Raw genomic sequence first — 15,290 nt, 5'->3', positions numbered from 1 at the left:
GCAGGAAGTCTGTAGCAAAGCTGAGACCTGAATCCCCCATCCCGTGTCCTGGGGTCTTAACTGCGGCACTGCCTGTCCTGTTAGAGTTAAGCCCTGAAGGCAAGATTGGGGGCAGATATCTGACCCATTTCAAGCACCTTTTGCAACCACCAATGCATCCTTTTAAATGTCCTCTGCTCGATGCAGCTCCTGCCCAAATGGCGTTTTAAGGTCTCATCCTGGCAGCAGCCTGGCTCCCATCATTGCCAAAGGATTTCCAGGATTCAGGGGTACCCAAACTGCACAGTCCTGACAAATAAACCAGAGGGGTGGAATGAACACTTTTCCAGGTCCTCTGGGTCTCTGGTTCTTACCCCACTTACAGGAAGGAGCCAAGAAATAGACAGAGAGAGGTTTTCTCTTCCAAGCACTTAAGCAAGTGATGGTGTGTCCCAGCACCAGTCACACCAGCACCACCATCTCCTACCAGCTATTAATTACCCATGGCCAATGCCAGGAAGGTGTTTGACTGTAGAAGACATGAGTAACCCCTAATGACAGCAGGAGCTGATCAAATCAGAGGAGCCGTCCCAGCATCTTTACTTGCCTTTATTGAAGGACTGAAGTGCACAACACAGATTTTTGCTCTGTCTTCAAATCATCATTGCCCCCACAGCAAGAAGGGGCCTCTGTATGAACACAGCCAAACATGGATTGTTTTATATGTGAAACCAGAAAATGTCTTGGGTCTTCTTAAGTCATTATGAGACATCCTATGGCTCTACAGGTCACACACTGTGGTTAAAGATGGGATGGAAATTTAGACGGTATCTTGAAATTGGGTTTTGTATAATTATTCTGAGTAGAGGGAAGATTCCTTGCCAAATAATCCTATGGAGAAAGTATCCTAGAGGCATTTATGTAAGACATATAAAAAGGCAAGTTCCTGGGTGTAAAGCTGGTTAGAGCAGCATCAGCAAACCCCCTTCTCCCATGGGAGCAGCGCTGTCCTCCGAGGACATCTTTGCTCCTCACATGTGGACAGCTGTTCTGGCCAAGATGTACTTGACCACTCTGAGGACATGCCCACAGAAGCAAGGTTGGAGGCAGGGAATCTGTAGGGTGTTTCATCCAGCCTGGTGGGGAACAAGTGTGGTCTGATGTTCTCCCCACGTGACTTTGGTGCTTCAGGGCTTGGTGTCCTCTCCTGGCTCTTTTTTCTGCTTCATTTTGTCACTGATGTTGGTTTGCTCCTGGTTTAGATTCCCATTTCCAGTCTCAGCTTGAGTCCTGCTTCAAGTCTTGGCTATAGGGCCATTGAGCCAGAAGATCATCCAGCCCCAAGACATTAAGAAATTACTTCTCCAGAGCAAAATGAGCTTCTTCTATAAAAGCACAATAAAGTGATGTCTGCACACAGGGCTTGTTCAGCCCTGGAAAGTTTGGGTTACTCACCACCTCTTATCTACAGACAAATCCAGAGGATGTTCCTGGCATTGGCCTTGGGGCAATCAGCCATTGCCCTACAAATCCTCCAAGGACAGAGACTGTCCCACTGGAAAACAGAGGGGCTGCACATTATATATTATCGGCTAAATGTGAACTGCAATCACTCCAAGGTAGCCAGGATGGAGGTTAATTTATGTTAATTTTCTGAATAATAAGGCTCCTCTACTTGTAGTAGGTTGTCCCCTGAGGTGGAAAACACTCACAGCTGGAGCAGCTTGTGCTTCAGCTGTTCCCTGATTCCCCAGCCCTGGAGGAGACCTTGGGAGAGTGGAATGGAAATCAGAGCAACCTCAGGGCTGCTCTAAGTGAGGATGGGGATGGGTTTGGCTCACAAACACATATGAAGGAAAGAAGCAGAAAAGTACCTTGTGCACCCTGATGATCCTTTCCTGATCATTTCCTGAATTTGTCATCTGCATTTTTATGTTGCAGGTCTTTTCAGTGATCTGCCACATGAGAAATTTCTTGGCTGAAAATGGACGAGTATTTTGGGGATGTCCAAGAATAGACCAACAGCTTTGGGGTATAAATGGGAAGAGGAAAGTACTCCTCTCACAGGCCAACTTCCAATAGCTCTTTTCTGTTGCAATCACTTTCAGATTCATGGCAGTCCTGATAACCCCATGTTCTCCAACTCCAGAAGTTGAGATGATCATCAAAATATAGATACATGCACACACATATATATGTATGTAGGCACAAGCACTGATACTAGTATAGGTGATTATGGAGGTTTTGCTGGATCCAAACGAACAAATTAATATAATATTGTCTGTAGAAGTGTGGATTGCGAAGAGGCATGATAATAGAAGACAGATACAGAGAAGGGAATAATCAATGGAAAAAGCAATGGGCCTGATTACAGTCAGGAAGATTTGAGTTAGGAACAGATTGGCTGGAAAGGTTGTGGCATCTTCATCACTGAGTGTCTTTAAGAGCATGTTAACACCGTGTCTGCCTGGTGACATATGACATGGATGGACTTGATCCTCCCTTGAGGTAAAGGGCATGGCCCCGCCAACCTCTTAATATCCCTTCCCAGGCCTGTTTCTCTATGATTGCAGTGCTGGGACCAGTAATATCATCTGCATTCTCACCTCCACTGCTCTAAGAGGATTTCCCCCAGGATGTGCCTTAGCTAATAGGCTTCGGCAGATCTTTCGTGAGGCCAGCTTTAGTGTGACCTGCTAGGAAGTGATCAATACCTCTTCCTTCTTTCTGACACTAGTGTCCAATGTTTTTTGCCGGTTGCTGTGTTTCATTGCTTCTACTGCTCTGTGCTGGTCAATACAAAAGAAAGTGAGATGGTAGGAGGCCTCCTTGCCAAAATAAAGCTTTCAGTGAAGTTTATTTCTGGACTGAGGTGCAGAATCCAGGCCTTCAGTGTGGGAGGTGAAGGCAGCTGGCTTTGAGGACTTATTGCTGTCTTCATTTCTCCAGCTCTCTTGGCCCTAGGATTTGGCTCTGTTTTAGGGCTTTCAAAGTTGTGTCCTGGGCTCCAGCTCTCTGAAGACCACAGAGAAAGTGTCTGGGGTCCAGATCTCTTTTCTCCCCACACTGATGAGCTGTGGGTAGGCCATCTTGACTCAAATGCTACTTCTCCAGCACATGCAGAGCATTTCCAGTTTCAACTCTGTCCTCACAAATCTCCTCCCAACCACAGGCTAAGAAGATGATAGAATAATTTTATTGGTTCAGAGCAAAGGTCCAGCTACTTCAGTAGCATTTCTCTTCCCTGGGAAGAACGGGACAAGCACAATGTAAAGGTTCTCCATAACACTTTCCCAGCTCCCAGCAGTTTGCAGTCTGGGTCTTCTTGACCAGGTGATATCTTTGTATTTAACAGTAAATCCCAGGAATGTTTTTGCCCAGTTGCCTTAGAAGATTTTTTTCCAAACCTTTCATTTTCACAGCTGATATTATTTCCAAAGTTAGAAACTTTCACACACCTGGACTTTGAATTTGTTTCACCACATGGGAAAGAGATCTTGGAGTCCTTGTGGGTAGTCCTCTGAAAAGATTGTCTCTTTCTTAGCATTGGCTGAAAAGAGCAAATAGGATGATAGGAACTATTAGGAAAGGAATAATTAATGAAAAAGAAAGCATCTCTGTACAACTGAATAAACTAATGATGTGAGTTAATATTCAAACAATGAGTGAAGTTCAGGTCTGAGGAGGACAAAAAAGGATGATCAGAGCTACAAACCTCTTCCATAGATGGAGGCACACGGTGTAAGTCCTCAACCTGGGAAAGAGATGACGGAGGGGATGGCAGCAGCAATCTGTGAAACTCTGAATGGAGAGCAGAAGGTGGTAAAGCAACTGTTTCTTGGAGCTTAGGAAATGGAGACCATCCATGGAAATCTTTGGGCAGACAGTTTTGGAGCAAACCAAAAGAAGTTTTGCTTTGTTTTCCCTTTTTCCGGAGCACATTGTCAGCAGAAGCTGGGGTGGCCAAAAGCATGCAGGTTCAAGAAGAATCAGAAAAAATTGTGGAAGATAAGTCCATTGGACTCCTAAATGCAACACCTGAAATGCCATCTCCTGCTCTCCTGGGAGAGAAAATCACAGCAATGTCTGTTTTGTAAGTCCCACTGTTGACCATAAGTAGAGACAGGACACGGGCTGATGGACCATCAGGCTGAGCCAAAACCTACCTAAGCTCCCATGTCCTTCAAAACACCAAAGCAAACACACCACCTCCTTCCTCAGATCCCATCACCACTTGGCTGCTTGGGCTAGGCAGGAATATGTGAACAAACATCCTTACTTTTGTAGGTTTTCTAAAAAGTAGCTTAAACCCCTTCCCAAGAGCAGTAGATGAAATCAAATAGAGATGATCCAGCATCAAAATAATCCCTTAGAATTGAGGTGCAGTATGTGCAATCCCTGCACAACTGTATAAATTTAAATTCTCAGTTTCTAGTCATCTGCCTTCTTTCTTATCCATTCAAGAGCAAACAGTTTCTTCATACATACCTGACCTCAAATGGGTAGCCTGAAATCCTGCCCAAATAATGAGAAGTGAAAGAGAAGTAGCCAAGTAAAATTTTAAACCCCCATAGCAGAGCAAAGGCGAAAGTAAATATCTGGGAAATATCATGAAATCCACAGGCTTTATGATCTTCCACATCTCACAGGCCTTTACCTTTCACTCAGTTGCCCCTGTATTTAAACTTATAATGTGTATTTGTCCCTGAAGACCTTCCAAAAAGGTTTGGGAATCCCAGGAGAGAACTGTTCCCTGTGGGAACCGGACCAAGTGGTTCATCCTATGGCTGCATACTGGCCTAGCAGTCTGCTGGGACCTAGTGGGAAGCAGTGGAAAGCCCTGGGCCAGCCTGAAGAATGTGGCGTTTGGGGATTACCATGAAGGAGAGCATTTTCTGACTGTGAGGGAGAAGGAAGCCATGGCCAGGTTGGAGAGGGAAGGATCTGGTGGTGGAGAAGGAGATGTTTTCAGCAGAAAACTGACCCCAGCAGAGACTAGATCTGGGCTGAGATATACGGGTGGCCACACTCTTTCTTGTTTGACTGCTCCAGCCATGCCCAGCCCTAAAGTTTGGCAAGGGAGAACCAGCAGCACGTCCTGGCATTATTAGTGTCGTCTACCAGGGCAGCAGTGACCTCTACGCTGCACACATGCTCTCAGCTAGACATGAAATCCATCCCGTCTCAGTCCTCGGCTGAAGGATGTGGACATCCCGGACACAAGGAGGTCTGATACAACAGGATTGCAAGTGTTTCTACAAGGGAGCTGATGCCAACTAGACTGGCAGGTTAAGAAGGAACGAGAGGGGAAATAGAGACTAACAGAGATGGCCACCAAAAAAGGAGATGAGGCTGCAGGGACTGCTGAGCCATGGGGCTAACATGGAGAGGACTCTTGCTTTATCTGTGTTATTTACAGTCTTCGAGGAAGGGAACAAGTTTTCTACTAAATATCTGTCAAATCTCGTCATCACCTCTTTACTTCTCATTTTTAAGTAAGAATTTAGCAATTCTGCTTTCTTGCTTTAAAATAATCAGTAATTTCAACTTGCTTGCATTAAAATAATTGTAATTTCAAGTTGTTTGGCCTATTTCTTCCTAGACTGATATTATTCCTTCTCCCTCTCTCTATATAGATCTGTACATATTCATAGAAACCCTTCTCAGACACTCCAGCATCACAGGATGAGAGGAAGAGCCATTTAGAGGCTCTGTAGAGAGCAAAGACAACCTAAAGTGACGAGATGAGGTTTTGTCCTTCAGCCTGTAGATGCCACCAATGAGTACCACCCTTATACTGCATTACCTGGCCTGATCCTGCAGCTGTGGGGTGCACAGAGAGCGTTTGCAGAAACAGTCTTGCTGCAGGCAGTGTGACTCCCTGGGTGAGTAAAGGGTTGCAAGATTGGGTCTGTCTGGTGCCTACTGCCCACACGCATCTGTAGAACGACTCCGCTGGGACCCACAGGAGTTGTGAAACAAGGCTGGTACCTTTTCCCTGCAGACTTTGTTAATTCTGACTTGTTTTATATATTTTGCTGTGATGCAACCCCCTAAATTTAACACCATGGGGGACTGAGGCACCTCTAGTCCATTGATCCATCACATGTGATCTCTACATAGAGCCATGCAATTGCAGGACTGTAAAAAATATTGCAGAAATGATGTGCTTTTCATAGCACATGAATTGCAAGCTATTCTAACACCGTGGGAAGGCTCAGGTTATTGCTCAAATTGGCTGAGCCAGGAGCAATCAAAAGACAACCTCCTGCGGGATGTCTGCAAACCCTTTCTGCTGAACAACTTGCAGGGTGCTGTGGGGACGGTTTGTTAGCTGACTTCCCAAGGGAAGGAGATGAATTTCTTTTCCAAGACCCTTCTTCATTCATCAGGGGGAGGCATTTTCAACCGTGCAGGGATTCTGGAGTTGTGCTTTGAAATTCAAGAGCCAATATAAAATATCCAAGCATGCATGAGAGTCAAAGTCCCAGAGACAAATGCATTTTAGTAGCAGAGCCTTGCCAAGCAGGGTCTTCTGCTTTTTTAGTAGTGAGTGCTCTCTACAACTACCTCGTACCCTACAACTGCCTGAAAGGAGGCTGTAGTGAGGTGGGGGTTGGTCTCTTCTCCCAAGTAACAAGTGATAGGATGAGACAAAATGGCCTCAAGTTGTGCCAGGGGAGGTTTAGGTTGGATATTAGGAAAAACTTCTTCACCAAAAGGGCTGTCAGGCACTGGCACAGGCTGCCCAGGGCAGTGGTTGAGTCCCCATCCCTGGAGGTATTTAAAAGCCGGGGAGATGTGGTGCTTAGGGACATGGTTTAGTGGTGGCCTTGGCAGTGCTGGGTTAACGGTTGGCCTTGATGATCTTAAAGCTCTTTTCCAACCTAAATGATTCTATGATTCCAAGTGCCTAAGAAGAAACCTCAGTAGGAGGGAAAGCATGAGGAGAAATGTCAGGTAGGTCCCAGGTCTTCGCTCTAGTGGTTTTACGCTTTTCTCTTTGCAGCTGCATTTCCAATTTTGTAATTGAGAACTTAATTCTTTTCCTTGCTAAAATGACCCTCAGTTTTAATCAGTGTTTACTGTTAACTCACCTAAAACTGGTGGCTCGTGAGCACACTTGCTCTGAAACAGCAAACTGAAACATTGCAAACAACCCCTAAAACTTCCCTTCAGCTACTTCTGGACTGTAGAGAAGCAAAAACTTCAGCTTTTGATAGACAGAGGCACTTCAGGGCAAGAGCATTCCTGCATTCACAGAGGAGACCTCTGGCACAGGGTGAAAGGAGGCAAAACTATGTTTACAAGGCATAATTAGCAAGCAGAGGTCTGACTGCAGCTTTTCTCAAAGCTGAGTGCTGCTAAACGAGTATCTGCTGCAGATCTGGGGCCTCTTTTGGATGTCCTGGGAAATTTAAGATCATTATTACTGATTTGTGTTGCAGGAGCTTCTCACCCATGGTCCAAGGAGTATCGCAGTAAGTTTTGAGTCAGTATCACAATCCTGCCTTGTAGCTGGTGATAGAAGTTGCAGCCAGACTTAGCCAAGTGAGAAAAGCTGTGAAAATACAGAAAAAAAAGGTAAAATCTCTGGTAGAAATGGTGAAATTTGCCATAGCAAAGGCGACCAAAGCCCTGATGCTCATATGATGATGCTCACACCCAGCCAGACCTCCAACATGCTTGGTGCTGTGTGGAAGAGCATCCTTGGAAAGGAGACTCGCTTGGTCTGAGACACTCCTGAGTCCCTTTGATTTGTTCCCAATGCCTCATCAGCAGAAATTTTGTTCAAGACCTCAAGGGGCAGCTTGGACAGACTAACTTGGGCCTCTGAACTACGCATAAAACACAGGTAAGTAAATGACGGCTTGTCCCTAAGGCTGTGGGCAGACCCATACCTCATGCAATGGAGACAATGGTGCAGCAGATGCCATGTCCTTCTCCTCTTGCACCTTTCCCCATCGCAAAGCAGCTCACATGAGCTCTGCTCCTGCAGACAGGATGGGCCAGGGCCGCTCAAGCCAGAGGAAATTCCATTTTCCGTTGCCATGGGGTGAGCGGTGGATGTTGTCTACCTGGACTTCTCCAAGGCTTTCGATACGGTTCCCTACAGCCTCCTCCTGGAGAAATTGATGCGTTATGGTCTGGACAAGTGGTGTGTGGAGTGGGTGACGAATTGGCTAGCGGGATGCACCCAAAGGGTGGTGGTAAACAGCTCTTTTTCAGACTGGCAACCTGTCACAAGTGGGGTCCCCCAGGGCTCAATATTGGGCCCAACGCTATTAAATATCTTCATAAGCGATATGGATAACGGGATCAAGTGTAGCCTGATGAAGCTCGCAGGTCACGCCAAGTTGAGTGAGGAAGTAGACACTCTGGAAGGGAGAGCCACCCTGCAGGAAGATCTGGATGGGCTGGAAGAGTGGGCTAACAGGAACCTTATGAAGTTTAACAAGGACAAGTGTAAGGTCTTGCACCTGGGAAAACATAATCCAGGAGTGCAGCTCAGACTGGGATCCACTTGGCTGGAAAGCAGCTCCGTGGAAAGGGACCTGGGGGTCCTGGTGGGCAGGAGGCTCAATATGAGTGAACAGTGTGCTGCTGCGGCCAAGAAGGCCAAGAGGATGCTGGGTTGTATCAAAAAGGGCATCACCAGCAGAGATAAAGAAGTTATTATCCCTCTCTACTCGGCACTTGTCAGGCCACACCTGGAATCCTGTGCACAGTTCGGGTCCCCGCTGTACAGAAAAGCTGTGGTCAGGCTGGAGGGGTCCAGAGAAGGGCCACCAAGATGATCCAGGCTCTGGGCAGCCTGCCGTGTGAGGACAGGCTGAGAGAGCTGGGCTTGTTCAGCCTTGAGAAAAGGAGGCTTAGAGGTGATCTCATCACCATGGACCAGTGCTTAAAGGGGAGCTACAAAGCAGATGGAGACCCCCTTTTTACAAGGAGTCCCATGGTGAGGACAAGGGGTAACGGGTACAAGTTACTCCCAGGGAGATTCCGACTGGGCACGAGAGGTAAATTTTCACCATGAGAACAGTCAATCATTGGAATAATCTCCCCGGGGAAGGGGTTGACTCCGCTATGCTGAGCACGTTTAAGACTCAGCTGGACGTGGTGCTGGGCCATCTCGTCCAGATTGTGCTGGAAAGGTTGGACCAGATGATCCTCGAGGTCCCTTCCAACCTGGTGTTTTATGATTGTATGATTCCATGATTTGCAATGTTTCAAGGCTGGGATCCCTGCGCTCTCATGCCCATTCCCTTGCTCTTTTCCTTTGAGAGCCACGTGCTTAGGGTCATCCATGTGCGGCCTTCATCTCCTCTCCTCCTGCTGAGACAAATCCCTGGATGTAGATATGTACACAGTCTTAACACCAAGACAGTGCCTGTTGCATCCAAACTGACATCTCCCAGTTTGCAATCCTAAGGAGCCATTTCTTACGTCTTAGAAAGATCACAAGTATCCTCCCAATTTCTAAGAAGCACCAGCTTTTCTCCAGCCAAGGGAAGAGACAAGCAGCGGATAATATGGAGCAGAGACCCACTGGCTGGAGGGAGACTGTCTCCAAGGAAACAACCCAAAATCTCTTCTCGTAGAGCAGAGGTACCCAGAATATATTATGGTTAAGCCTTGAGAAACCAAATACCCATGCAGCAGTGGTTAACTCACCTCTCTGCCCTGTAGAAAGGTGGTCCCTTCTCACTAGGCTACTGTGCAAGGACAGGGCGCATCTTTCCTTCTTCCCTGCTCCCCTAGTAGAAGTCATCCCTTGCTCTGTATGGGGCTGAAACCCTAAGGGAGGATTGCAAGAGTCTGGGGCAAAGGGAGAATTTCTCCAGCCTCTGCTTTTCTCTGCATGAGGCACATGGGTGCTGCTGCCCAAATGTCCCCAAAAGGCTCGGGAAGGTTTGCTACAGTTGGTGAAATCCTTTGAAGATGGAAAAAACAGAAATGGGCAAATCCCATGGGGTGACTCTTGGTTATGTCCATGCAAATTGAGGGTGGTTTGTAGGGTCAGTCTCTCCTTTTTTCATCCATTTTTCCCTATCGTTTTGGGACTGGTGGATCCTGCACAGGATTTGAGGCCGGAGCTGTCCTGCCCAAGGTGGTGAAGAGCCCTCGAGAGGCTGGGCTGGCTGGAAGGTCAGGGAGGGACAGACAGCCTCAGCTAACAGCATTACAACCTTCCTCGCTGGCCCTGGACAAGCCAGCGGACGGAGGGTGTAAGAGGCTTTCAACAAGGATTCGCCTGACGTGAGAGCTGGGATCGAGGCAGGGAGGCGAGGAGGAGCATTTGCCTTGGTTCATCAGAAATGCATGGCCTAGGTTTGGATGCTCACCCCTCCAGGCTTTGTGCCTCAGTTTCCCCACCTGTGGTTGGAGGCTACTGCTGTCCCACAGGCTGCAAACACAGAGGTTTGAGGAGTTCACAGGGAAGCCTTTAGGAAAATGCAGTCTTCGTCACAGGGGAGAACTGAAAGTGCTCATTTTTTTGAGAAATATAACACGAGATTAACGTGATGCTTCCTAAAAGAACATGGAAATCTCCCACCTTTCAACAAAGGGAAACTATTTTTTCCCTACTATATTTAACCAGTTTCCCATGCCTCATTCCCCAACACCCTTCTTAAGGAAGGAAGCAAACATAATTGAGAAAAACACTAAAATCGCCTTTATTTTTTTTGTTTGTTTTGCAAAAACCTCACAACTGGATAAAAAGTGGAGTTGGTTAACTGTCTATTACTAATTCTCCAGTGCTCATTCAGCACAGGGACCAAAGTTCTTTAGCCGTACAGTTAATTTTTAGGTGCTCTAATTTTAGACTGTAGCTAGGCAGCTATACCCTGACTTGCTGCCAACAGCCAAAATCTGGCTTTGCTCAGTGACTTGCATAAATCTTCCTATCTGACTGGTGGGGAAATGTGAGGGTGGGGCATTTTTTTTTTTTTTTAAATTTATTTATATGTTTTATTTTGGTTTTAATGCCCTCCAGCACAAAGCTTACTGTGAAGTCTTTCTTGCAGTTTTGGCCTGAACTTTGCTTCCACTTGTGAAAAAAGAGGTGTAAGTGCAGCTTAAAAGGACAAGAAATGGGTACATTTCAAAATCTCTGTAATGTTAAATAACTTTTAACTCTGTGAACAAAAAAGCAAGTGCTATGAAAACAGCTGATTCCAGCTTTGGGCTTCAAAGTGGTTGTACAATTAACCAGTGAGTTGCAGAGGACGTACTCTTTGCTCCAATACTACCAAAAATAGTGGCTGTGTCGACACTGAACATGAGATGGGAGTTTGAAGTGTTGCTGCTTCTACCCCAGACTACACCTAACATAGGGTGAGCCATCAGAAAGGACACAGGACCAGCGTCCTACAGGTGGACAGAAGAACTGTGGGACTCACATTGAGGTTTGAGCCTCTGCTCTTCCCTTCCCTGCACTAATGGGCAAAATTGACTTCAGTCAAATTTCCTTTTAACACAGCCTGGATTAATGCAAGCTTTGCCACCCTGGCTGAATGCTTGTTCATTCTTTGTTTCTCTCCCGGGGATGTCCAGATGAAAAAGTCCCAGCGATGTGTTGATGCATGCCCGAGGTGCCCGTACTACATGCAGAAATCTCTCTGGAAGAAAGGCTTTGCAAGCCTCTGTCTTGCAAACATCCCCTTCCTAAGCAAATTCTTTGAAGGACAAACCTGATAAATACCTGCAAGATAACAGCTTGGCGTGACACTGAGGTTTGGGGAGGGTGTAAAGCACGACTTGGCTGAAAATCAAGCTGTGGGGTGGGGCCTAAGTCTTTGGCCACATGAGGTGGATCCAGCTCCGGGTGTAAGGGCCAGCGAGTGCAATGCCCATGGTGGTGCTCAGACGTCTGCAGGTATCTCAGTACGGGCTCTACTGAGCTCTCCAGGGGAGGGAGGTGTTGCTCCCTGCTCACTCAGCTCTTTCTGGCTCTGGACATAGTGGTGGATGTCTTTGCACCCTGGCAAAATATGAGCCGGCATCACTGGACCGTGCAGATGGTCTTGCCCAGAGTGACTTTATGCATCTGTAACACATTGTGCTGTTATGCTCCAGTTAGGGAGCATATGATCCGTGGCTGTCATGTATGCAATGAGGGATGGGCCATGAAGAGTTTGATGATAGGTTCAGAGATACCCCAGTCGACACTTGTTCTGCATGTCTGAAACGTGGCTGGTTCCTGCCCATAGGGAAAAGACTTCCCTGGGGATGGAGCATTGGAAAGGACCAGTCTGGGCTCCTAAAATCCTAACTCAAAAGCATGGGCAGAAAATAGAGTCCAGGCACTGCTGTGTACCCGGGGTGACAAAATGTTTCCCTGCCCACATTAAAAAACAGGACCTGCAGGATCCCACCAGAAGCCACAGCCAGGAAGCAGGAGACACCAAAGGGAGCTTTGAAGCTGATGAATTCAAGACTAAGGAAAGGGGTGAAAGACCAAGTGTGAAATTCCTACAACCACCTAAATCTGCAATGCTTCTTCAGAAGGATATGGCAGCTTAGTTCCCCAGCAAGCTTCTGCCTCAGTTTCCCTCTCCACACCCAGGGCTTACACAGCTTTTGGGTTTATTTGAAGCTCTGTAGAGTAGCAGGTGATGTGGGAACAACCCTTAGCTTAAAATTCAGGTCCATCACTCGGGCGACATATGAGCCAACAGCACACTTCCATAAATACTACCTGGACTGCGAACTGTTCCTGTCGAGGCAGGAAAAAGGATGGAAGGACAGACGAACCCTCCCGGGACTTTCTGCTACCTCTGTACAAAGTGCTAAAAATACTGTTGGGGAGGTGATGGATGGACCTTCGTCAAGACGGGTGCAGATGACCAAGCGACGGTTCGCCAGCATCGCTGCGTGTGAGTGCCTCCCAAGTGGCACCCTGAGGCTCAGGTTGCATTTTGGGCTCATGTGAGCAGTTCCTGGGCTTCCAGGGCTGAATTAACTGGCAAAGGAAGAGGACACAAGGCCTTGGAGGGAGAGCGGAGAGCCCCAGAGGTGAGCACCGTAGGCGATACACGATGCAAAGTGAGCTTGGTCAAACTCACATTTACGGCAGGTAGAAAAATAACCGCCGCAGGAGTGAGAAAGGGTCTTGTCGCTGTTCTGCCTGCTTGGCAATTTGGCAAAGCAAATCCTGCTGGCTGGCTGACTCGGGTTCAAACTCCTCGTTAAATCCCAGCTCTTATCGTTTGGTTTGTCATTTACATCACGGATGATAAGACTTCCATTGCTCCCAGTGAGGGGATGATTGTGGCTCAGAGGAAGATGCAGGGATGAAAGCAGAAGCGATCTGGAGGTCGCGGTGGTCTGGTGAGCGGTCTTCGGTGGGACACAATTTGGCAGCACAAACTTTGTGTGCTTGCAAAGTCCTCCTGCTCAACACAAGGCTCTCCCTTTCCATGAGGATGCTCCTCACCCACCACAAGTGGCCTGCAACGAGAGCGGACCTCATTTCCAACCTGAATTCATTGCACTGCAGACATCAGAAGAAATATACAGTGAGCTGAACCTGATGGCGGTACCCAAGCTCTGGTCTCTGGCACAGAGATGGCCCCATCAAGTTCTTATTGGGCTCAGGAGGAGAAACTGGGGAGAAAAAGCCCATTTCAGATGCTGTGGTTGCAGCCTGTGCAGAGATGCTTGGATTAATGGACAACCCTGGCAGCTGTAAACCCCCTGCGTTTAAGGCTTGTATCAGCCCCGGAAACAAAAATCTACTAAAAGTAATACTGCCCGGAAAGAGAAAACTTAAAAATCCATAAACAGAGGGTTAACCACAGGCAGGAAAATGACTCTACATTTTTAAGTCAGAGAAGGAGAATTACAATGACAGATAAGTTCAACTTGAGTGTGTGTGTCCCGACATGCCAAATACAGGCAGTTTCATACATCCAGCCAAGCACCTGGGCCCTGGGTGAAGACAATGAACGCTGCTGCTTTGAAAATAGGGCATTTTCTGCTGCTAAATAACCATATAGAAGCAAAGCTACACAGTTGTACACTGACGGCTGACTCAAAGTACTGCAAGCCCACCCCACGCCTTACAAACAGTTCTCAAGTCCCTGAATAGAAGTGGGAAGAGAAAAATAAATGTGTCCTCAAAAGCTTTATTCAACAGGCATCGCCCTAAAACTTCAGCACGTGCATTAAAGAACAATATGTGACTGCGTAAGGGCGCATTGCTGCTTTGGTGTGAGATTCGGTTGCTGCTAAAAAAAACAGAAATAAAGGAGTCTGAAACTATTGTGAATTGTTCTTGGCTGCAGAGAGCTGGAAGGCTGGCTCCTGCCCATGTTACTCTGTCCACAACCCATGTTTTTCAGGCTCAGGTGAAGTAAGAGTAGGGTATTTGAAAGGATGTTATTGTTCAAGAATAATCGTGCCAGACATGCGGGTTAATAATAGACAGGGTCATATATCTCCTGTGCCAGCGTGAGCACTGAGCAAAACCATGGGCATTTCCAAAACCATCTATCGAACTAGCACTGTGGTGTGTGGCTTCTCGGTGGGAAAAAATATCCTTGCGGGGGAACAGAGGGAAGGTATTTCTAATCTATTATTTGGGACTGTTTTCTGATTTTCAGTGGGATGAATGGGAGAGGCAAAAAAAAAAAAAAAAAAAGTTGCAGGACAAGTACTGGTAAAACGAGTGAGACGGGAGCTGGGCAGCAGCCAGTTCCCTGCCGCTGCTCAGGTCGCATGAAGGCAGAGGCTGTCCCGGGGCTCAGCTGTTTCATCACGGATCTGAGCTCAAATTTTCCTTCCTCCCGAGAAACATGGTGTCACAGTTTGCACCTGCAAGTCACACGTTCAAGCTGCTGCTCCGCCTGGGGCTACCGCTGTTGTGTCTTTACTCCTGCAAGCTGTAATACTCCATTAAGCACCGAGGGGATTTTTTATTATTAATTCTTTTAATTTATTTTATTAATATGTCCTTCCAGGCTGGAACCTCACAGCAGCATACGAAGGAAGAAGATCATAGAATCATAGAATCATAGAATCGTCAAGGTTGGAAAAGACCCTTAAGATCATCGAGTCCAACCATCAACCTATCACTGCCAAGTCCATCTATACCATGTCTTCAAGCACCATATCTATCCGTTCTTTAAATACCTCCAGGGATGGAGACTCAACCACTTCCCTGAGCAGCCTGGGCCAATGCTTGACCACCCTCTCGGTGAAGAAGTTTTTCCTAATATCTAACCTAAACCTCCCCTGGTGCAGCTTGAGGCCGTTTCCTCTCGTCCTATCACTCGTTACTAGGGACAAGAGACTGACCCCCACCT

Source organism: Nipponia nippon, unplaced genomic scaffold, assembly GCF_047370975.1.
Source record: "Nipponia nippon isolate SJK-2023a ecotype South Korea unplaced genomic scaffold, ASM4737097v1 scaffold_2, whole genome shotgun sequence".
Taxonomy (NCBI): Eukaryota; Metazoa; Chordata; class Aves; order Pelecaniformes; family Threskiornithidae; genus Nipponia; species Nipponia nippon.
Note: the sequence above shows the minus strand (reverse complement) of the source record.